Source organism: Sturnus vulgaris, unplaced genomic scaffold (assembly GCF_052056855.1).
Source record: "Sturnus vulgaris isolate bStuVul1 unplaced genomic scaffold, bStuVul1.hap1 Scaffold_202, whole genome shotgun sequence".
In the NCBI taxonomy this organism is placed as follows: domain Eukaryota; kingdom Metazoa; phylum Chordata; class Aves; order Passeriformes; family Sturnidae; genus Sturnus; species Sturnus vulgaris.
The window spans coordinates 175,447-184,680 of record NW_028276207.1 but is presented as its reverse complement, the minus strand read 5'-3'; positions in this window follow the sequence as shown (position 1 = coordinate 184,680).

Below are 9,234 nucleotides of genomic sequence, written 5' to 3'. Positions count from 1 at the left end.
TGGAGCCGCTTTCACTTGCCGGCGGCCAGAAGCCGCTGCAAGGGCGCCACACAACCACAAGTGCGCCGGCAGCCAAGAGCTAGAGAACGCTGCTTCTGCCCAAGCCCGCCTAGGGCGTGCACCCTTGTTCTCAGAGCTCCGTGCAGCAGTCTGCCTCTCTCGCAGTTCGAATGGAAAACGAAAGCTTTTCGCCTACGCCCGTCACAGAGATCCGTTGCCAGGACGTGAATGCTTTGTGGCCGGAGCTCGGGCCCGCCGCGAGGAAGCTGCTATTAGGACCGCATTGCAGGGACACGTCTCGCTTCTTGACTTCGTGCTTAGCGCTCTCCGAATTCGCCGCTAGCTCCACGGTCCTTCTCAGCTGCAAGTAGCAGCGCTCGCAGTACATAGAGCTGCGCAAGGACCGACGACCCGGAGGGAAGTATCGCACACTAAAATGTGCCGGGACAGAGACGTGTTCTACATTGTCCCTTCTCGTCATCCAGTTTGTGCCTCTGCTGCTTCTGCTGTTAGGAATCGCTCCTTGAAAGACGATCGAGAGCGTCTTTCTGGGTGCATTGCACTGAGTCGAGTGCTGGCTCGGGACTTTTCACTCGGAGCCAAGGCAAGAGGGCGTGCTTGCCCGCAGAACTGAGAACACGCTGTTGGGCAGAGCTGAAACTGATCGCCGGAGTTCAGCTCTCTCCGGACGGCAGAAGGCGAAGAACGAAGCCGCTTGCGAGCGGCGCAGTGCAGCGAAGAGCACACGAGCAGCCAAAGAGCTCCTTCACAATCGCTTTCACTTCTCTGTGCTCTTGCTGCTTGGAAAAGCAGCACACAGCCGTTGCACGCCAGGGCAAAAGCTGGGACAGTGCCCGTCCTCACTCCTTCGCTGTGCTGTACTCCATGCAGCTAGAGCGAAGCGAGAAGGACGCGAGGAAGAAAAAAGCGTTCTTAAAGTAGCCCCCTGGCAGCAGCCCTGAAAGGGCGCATAACACACGGCGTCTCGCTGCCCTCCGTTCTACATACTCGCGGCTCCCTTTGCCGAGTTGCAAAAGTTGCTACCAGGGCAGAGGCGGCCAGATTGAAGAAGCAGTGCCTTGGTTAACCTTCTCCTTAATGCACGTAAGCCACGTCCAGCTCCTCGCTGCACTCTGGATTTCCCTTCTCCGAGGCACTTACCGTGGTGCTGTGTGCAACTCGGCGCCTAGAAGCGACCGCCAAAGCTTTCCAGGCGGGCTGCAAGGGAACCACGGAGCAGCACAAGCAGCAGTGCTTCAACTTGCTCCTTCCGACTGCTAAGGGCACTTGGAAAGGCAAGTGAGAGTCAACAACCTCCCTCTCCTAGTAGCCTGTAACGTGGTGCACACAAGCACGGCTCTTGTGCCGCTTCGTTCACCGCCATCGTCTAAGCGTGGAGCCGCTTTCACTTGCCGGCGGCCAGAAGCCGCTGCAAGGGCGCCACACAACCACAAGTGCGCCGGCAGCCAAGAGCTAGAGAACGCTGCTTCTGCCCAAGCCCGCCTAGGGCGTGCACCCTTGTTCTCAGAGCTCCGTGCAGCAGTCTGCCTCTCTCGCAGTTCGAATGGAAAACGAAAGCTTTTCGCCTACGCCCGTCACAGAGATCCGTTGCCAGGACGTGAATGCTTTGTGGCCGGAGCTCGGGCCCGCCGCGAGGAAGCTGCTATTAGGACCGCATTGCAGGGACACGTCTCGCTTCTTGACTTCGTGCTTAGCGCTCTCCGAATTCGCCGCTAGCTCCACGGTCCTTCTCAGCTGCAAGTAGCAGCGCTCGCAGTACATAGAGCTGCGCAAGGACCGACGACCCGGAGGGAAGTATCGCACACTAAAATGTGCCGGGACAGAGACGTGTTCTACATTGTCCCTTCTCGTCATCCAGTTTGTGCCTCTGCTGCTTCTGCTGTTAGGAATCGCTCCTTGAAAGACGATCGAGAGCGTCTTTCTGGGTGCATTGCACTGAGTCGAGTGCTGGCTCGGGACTTTTCACTCGGAGCCAAGGCAAGAGGGCGTGCTTGCCCGCAGAACTGAGAACACGCTGTTGGGCAGAGCTGAAACTGATCGCCGGAGTTCAGCTCTCTCCGGACGGCAGAAGGCGAAGAACGAAGCCGCTTGCGAGCGGCGCAGTGCAGCGAAGAGCACACGAGCAGCCAAAGAGCTCCTTCACAATCGCTTTCACTTCTCTGTGCTCTTGCTGCTTGGAAAAGCAGCACACAGCCGTTGCACGCCAGGGCAAAAGCTGGGACAGTGCCCGTCCTCACTCCTTCGCTGTGCTGTACTCCATGCAGCTAGAGCGAAGCGAGAAGGACGCGAGGAAGAAAAAAGCGTTCTTAAAGTAGCCCCCTGGCAGCAGCCCTGAAAGGGCGCATAACACACGGCGTCTCGCTGCCCTCCGTTCTACATACTCGCGGCTCCCTTTGCCGAGTTGCAAAAGTTGCTACCAGGGCAGAGGCGGCCAGATTGAAGAAGCAGTGCCTTGGTTAACCTTCTCCTTAATGCACGTAAGCCACGTCCAGCTCCTCGCTGCACTCTGGATTTCCCTTCTCCGAGGCACTTACCGTGGTGCTGTGTGCAACTCGGCGCCTAGAAGCGACCGCCAAAGCTTTCCAGGCGGGCTGCAAGGGAACCACGGAGCAGCACAAGCAGCAGTGCTTCAACTTGCTCCTTCCGACTGCTAAGGGCACTTGGAAAGGCAAGTGAGAGTCAACAACCTCCCTCTCCTAGTAGCCTGTAACGTGGTGCACACAAGCACGGCTCTTGTGCCGCTTCGTTCACCGCCATCGTCTAAGCGTGGAGCCGCTTTCACTTGCCGGCGGCCAGAAGCCGCTGCAAGGGCGCCACACAACCACAAGTGCGCCGGCAGCCAAGAGCTAGAGAACGCTGCTTCTGCCCAAGCCCGCCTAGGGCGTGCACCCTTGTTCTCAGAGCTCCGTGCAGCAGTCTGCCTCTCTCGCAGTTCGAATGGAAAACGAAAGCTTTTCGCCTACGCCCGTCACAGAGATCCGTTGCCAGGACGTGAATGCTTTGTGGCCGGAGCTCGGGCCCGCCGCGAGGAAGCTGCTATTAGGACCGCATTGCAGGGACACGTCTCGCTTCTTGACTTCGTGCTTAGCGCTCTCCGAATTCGCCGCTAGCTCCACGGTCCTTCTCAGCTGCAAGTAGCAGCGCTCGCAGTACATAGAGCTGCGCAAGGACCGACGACCCGGAGGGAAGTATCGCACACTAAAATGTGCCGGGACAGAGACGTGTTCTACATTGTCCCTTCTCGTCATCCAGTTTGTGCCTCTGCTGCTTCTGCTGTTAGGAATCGCTCCTTGAAAGACGATCGAGAGCGTCTTTCTGGGTGCATTGCACTGAGTCGAGTGCTCGCTCGGGACTTTGCACTCGGAGCCAAGGCAAGAGGGCGTGCTTGCCCGCGGAACTGAGAACACGCTGTTGGGCAGAGCTGAAACTGATCGCCGGAGTTCAGCTCTCTCCGGACGGCAGAAGGCGAAGAACGAAGCCGCTTGCGAGCGGCGCAGTGCAGCGAAGAGCTCTCCGAATTCGCCGCTAGCTCCACGGTCCTTCTCAGCTGCGAGTAGCAGCGCTCGCAGTACATAGAGCTTCGCAAGGACCGAAGACCCGGAGGGAAGTATCGCACACGATAATGTGCCGAGACAGAGACGTGTTCTACATTGTCCCTTCTCGTCATCCAGTTTGTGCCTCTGCTGCTTCTGCTGTTAGGAATCGCTCTTTGAAAGACGATCGAGAGCGTCTTTCTGGCTGCATTGCACTGAGTCGAGTGCTCGCTCGGGACTTTGCACTCGGAGCCAAGGCAAGAGGGCGTGCTTGCCCGCAGAACTGAGAACACGCTGTTGGGCAGAGCTGAAACTGATCGCCGGAGTTCAGCTCTCTCCGGACGGCAGAAGGCGAAGAACGAAGCCGCTTGCGAGCGGCGCAGTGCAGCGAAGAGCACACGAGCAGCCAAAGAGCTCCTTCACAATCGCTTTCACTCCTCTGTGCTCTTGCTGCTTGGAAAAGCAGCACACAGCCGTTGCACGCCAGGGCAAAAGCTGGGACAGTGCCCGTCCTCACTCCTTCGCTGTGCTGTACTCCATGCAGCTAGAGCGAAGCGAGAAGGACGCGAGGAAGAAAAAAGCGTTCTTAAAGTAGCCCCCTGGCAGCAGCCCTGAAAGGGCGCATAACACACGGCGTCTCGCTGCCCTCCGTTCTACATACTCGCGGCTCCCTTTGCCGACTTGCAAAAGTTGCTACCAGAGCAGAGGCGGCCAGATTGAAGAAGCAGTGCCTTGGTTAACCTTCTCCTTAATGCACGTAAGCCACGTCCAGCTCCTCGCTGCACTCTGGATTTCCCTTCTCCGAGGCACTTACCGTGGTGCTGTGTGCAACTCGGCGCCTAGAAGCGACCGCCAAAGCTTTCCAGGCGGGCTGCAAGGGAACCACGGAGCAGCACAAGCAGCAGTGCTTCAACTTGCTCCTTCCGACTGCTAAGGGCACTTGGAAAGGCAAGTGAGAGTCAACAACCTCCCTCTCCTAGTAGCCTGTAACGTGGTGCACACAAGCACGGGACTAGTGCCGCTTCGTTCACCGCCCTCGCCCACGCCTGGCACTGCTTTCACTTGCCGGCGGCCAGAAGCCGCTGCAAGGGCGCCACACAACCACAAGTGCGCCGGCAGCCAAGAGCTAGAGAACGCTGCTTCTGCCCAAGCCCGCCTAGGGCGTGCACCCTTGTTCTCAGAGCTCCGTGCAGCAGTCTGCCTCTCTCGCAGTTCGAATGGAAAACGAAAGCTTTTCGCCTACGCCCGTCACAGAGATCCGTTGCCAGGACGTGAATGCTTTGTGGCCGGAGCTCGGGCCCGCCGCGAGGAAGCTGCTATTAGGACCGCATTGCAGGGACACGTCTCGCTTCTTGACTTCGTGCTTAGCGCTCTCCGAATTCGCCGCTAGCTCCACGGTCCTTCTCAGCTGCAAGTAGCAGCGCTCGCAGTACATAGAGCTGCGCAAGGACCGACGACCCGGAGGGAAGTATCGCACACTAAAATGTGCCGGGACAGAGACGTGTTCTACATTGTCCCTTCTCGTCATCCAGTTTGTGCCTCTGCTGCTTCTGCTGTTAGGAATCGCTCCTTGAAAGACGAGCGAGAGCGTCTTTCTGGGTGCATTGCACTGAGTCGAGTGCTGGCTCGGGACTTTTCACTCGGAGCCAAGGCAAGAGGGCGTGCTTGCCCGCAGAACTGAGAACACGCTGTTGGGCAGAGCTGAAACTGATCGCCGGAGTTCAGCTCTCTCCGGACGGCAGAAGGCGAAGAACGAAGCCGCTTGCGAGCGGCGCAGTGCAGCGAAGAGCTCTCCGAATTCGCCGCTAGCTCCACGGTCCTTCCCAGCTGCAAGTAGCAGCGCTCGCAGTACATAGAGCTTCGCAAGGACCGAAGACCCGGAGGGAAGAATCGCACACTAAAATGTGCCGGGACAGAGACGTGTTCTACATTGTCCCTTCACGTCATCCAGTTTGTGCCTCTGCTGCTTCTGCTGTTAGGAATCGCTCCTTGAAAGACGATCGAGAGCGTCTTTCTGGGTGCATTGCACTGAGTCGAGTGCTCGCTCGGGACTTTGCACTCGGAGCCAAGGCAAGAGGGCGTGCTTGCCCGCGGAACTGAGAACACGCTGTTGGGCAGAGCTGAAACTGATCGCCGGAGTTCAGCTCTCTCCGGACGGCAGAAGGCGAAGAACGAAGCCGCTTGCGAGCGGCGCAGTGCAGCGAAGAGCTCTCCGAATTCGCCGCTAGCTCCACGGTCCTTCTCAGCTGCGAGTAGCAGCGCTCGCAGTACATAGAGCTTCGCAAGGACCGAAGACCCGGAGGGAAGTATCGCACACGATAATGTGCCGAGACAGAGACGTGTTCTACATTGTCCCTTCTCGTCATCCAGTTTGTGCCTCTGCTGCTTCTGCTGTTAGGAATCGCTCTTTGAAAGACGATCGAGAGCGTCTTTCTGGCTGCATTGCACTGAGTCGAGTGCTCGCTCGGGACTTTGCACTCGGAGCCAAGGCAAGAGGGCGTGCTTGCCCGCAGAACTGAGAACACGCTGTTGGGCAGAGCTGAAACTGATCGCCGGAGTTCAGCTCTCTCCGGACGGCAGAAGGCGAAGAACGAAGCCGCTTGCGAGCGGCGCAGTGCAGCGAAGAGCACACGAGCAGCCAAAGAGCTCCTTCACAATCGCTTTCACTTCTCTGTGCTCTTGCTGCTTGGAAAAGCAGCACACAGCCGTTGCACGCCAGGGCAAAAGCTGGGACAGTGCCCGTCCTCACTCCTTCGCTGTGCTGTACTCCATGCAGCTAGAGCGAAGCGAGAAGGACGCGAGGAAGAAAAAAGCGTTCTTAAAGTAGCCCCCTGGCAGCAGCCCTGAAAGGGCGCATAACACACGGCGTCTCGCTGCCCTCCGTTCTACATACTCGCGGCTCCCTTTGCCGAGTTGCAAAAGTTGCTACCAGGGCAGAGGCGGCCAGATTGAAGAACCAGTGCCTTGGTTAACCTTCTCTTTAATGCACGTAAGCCACGTCCAGCTCCTCGCTGCACTCTGGATTTCCCTTCTCCGAGGCACTTACCGTGGTGCTGTGTGCAACTCGGCGCCTAGAAGCGACCGCCAAAGCTTTCCAGGCGGGCTGCAAGGGAACCACGGAGCAGCACAAGCAGCAGTGCTTCAACTTGCTCCTTCCGACTGCTAAGGGCACTTGGAAAGGCAAGTGAGAGTCAACAACCTCCCTCTCCTAGTAGCCTGTAACGTGGTGCACACAAGCACGGCTCTTGTGCCGCTTCGTTCACCGCCATCGTCTAAGCGTGGAGCCGCTTTCACTTGCCGGCGGCCAGAAGCCGCTGCAAGGGCGCCACACAACCACAAGTGCGCCGGCAGCCAAGAGCTAGAGAACGCTGCTTCTGCCCAAGCCCGCCTAGGGCGTGCACCCTTGTTCTCAGAGCTCCGTGCAGCAGTCTGCCTCTCTCGCAGTTCGAATGGAAAACGAAAGCTTTTCGCCTACGCCCGTCACAGAGATCCGTTGCCAGGACGTGAATGCTTTGTGGCCGGAGCTCGGGCCCGCCGCGAGGAAGCTGCTATTAGGACCGCATTGCAGGGACACGTCTCGCTTCTTGACTTCGTGCTTAGCGCTCTCCGAATTCGCCGCTAGCTCCACGGTCCTTCTCAGCTGCAAGTAGCAGCGCTCGCAGTACATAGAGCTGCGCAAGGACCGACGACCCGGAGGGAAGTATCGCACACTAAAATGTGCCGGGACAGAGACGTGTTCTACATTGTCCCTTCTCGTCATCCAGTTTGTGCCTCTGCTGCTTCTGCTGTTAGGAATCGCTCCTTGAAAGACGATCGAGAGCGTCTTTCTGGGTGCATTGCACTGAGTCGAGTGCTCGCTCGGGACTTTGCACTCGGAGCCAAGGCAAGAGGGCGTGCTTGCCCGCAGAACTGAGAACACGCTGTTGGGCAGAGCTGAAACTGATCGCCGGAGTTCAGCTCTCTCCGGACGGCAGAAGGCGAAGAACGAAGCCGCTTGCGAGCGGCGCAGTGCAGCGAAGAGCTCTCCGAATTCGCCGCTAACTCCACGGTCCTTCCCAGCTGCAAGTAGCAGCGCTCGCAGTACATAGAGCTTCGCAAGGACCGAAGACCCGGAGGGAAGAATCGCACACTAAAATGTGCCGGGACAGAGACGTGTTCTACATTGTCCCTTCACGTCATCCAGTTTGTGCCTCTGCTGCTTCTGCTGTTAGGAATCGCTCCTTGAAAGACGATCGAGAGCGTCTTTCTGGGTGCATTGCACTGAGTCGAGTGCTCGCTCGGGACTTTGCACTCGGAGCCAAGGCAAGAGGGCGTGCTTGCCCGCGGAACTGAGAACACGCTGTTGGGCAGAGCTGAAACTGATCGCCGGAGTTCAGCTCTCTCCGGACGGCAGAAGGCGAAGAACGAAGCCGCTTGCGAGCGGCGCAGTGCAGCGAAGAGCTCTCCGAATTCGCCGCTAGCTCCACGGTCCTTCTCAGCTGCGAGTAGCAGCGCTCGCAGTACATAGAGCTTCGCAAGGACCGAAGACCCGGAGGGAAGTATCGCACACGATAATGTGCCGAGACAGAGACGTGTTCTACATTGTCCCTTCTCGTCATCCAGTTTGTGCCTCTGCTGCTTCTGCTGTTAGGAATCGCTCTTTGAAAGACGATCGAGAGCGTCTTTCTGGCTGCATTGCACTGAGTCGAGTGCTGGCTCGGGACTTTGCACTCGGAGCCAAGGCAAGAGGGCGTGCTTGCCCGCAGAACTGAGAACACGCTGTTGGGCAGAGCTGAAACTGATCGCCGGAGTTCAGCTCTCTCCGGACGGCAGAAGGCGAAGAACGAAGCCGCTTGCGAGCGGCGCAGTGCAGCGAAGAGCACACGAGCAGCCAAAGAGCTCCTTCACAATCGCTTTCACTTCTCTGTGCTCTTGCTGCTTGGAAAAGCAGCACACAGCCGTTGCACGCCAGGGCAAAAGCTGGGACAGTGCCCGTCCTCACTCCTTCGCTGTGCTGTACTCCATGCAGCTAGAGCGAAGCGAGAAGGACGCGAGGAAGAAAAAAGCGTTCTTAAAGTAGCCCCCTGGCAGCAGCCCTGAAAGGGCGCATAACACACGGCGTCTCGCTGCCCTCCGTTCTACATACTCGCGGCTCCCTTTGCCGAGTTGCAAAAGTTGCTACCAGGGCAGAGGCGGCCAGATTGAAGAACCAGTGCCTTGGTTAACCTTCTCCTTAATGCACGTAAGCCACGTCCAGCTCCTCGCTGCACTCTGGATTTCCCTTCTCCGAGGCACTTACCGTGGTGCTGTGTGCAACTCGGCGCCTAGAAGCGACCGCCAAAGCTTTCCAGGCGGGCTGCAAGGGAACCACGGAGCAGCACAAGCAGCAGTGCTTCAACTTGCTCCTTCCGACTGCTAAGGGCACTTGGAAAGGCAAGTGAGAGTCAACAACCTCCCTCTCCTAGTAGCCTGTAACGTGGTGCACACAAGCACGGCTCTTGTGCCGCTTCGTTCACCGCCATCGTCTAAGCGTGGAGCCGCTTTCACTTGCCGGCGGCCAGAAGCCGCTGCAAGGGCGCCACACAACCACAAGTGCGCCGGCAGCCAAGAGCTAGAGAACGCTGCTTCTGCCCAAGCCCGCCTAGGGCGTGCACCCTTGTTCTCAGAGCTCCGTGCAGCAGTCTGCCTCTCTCGCAGTTCG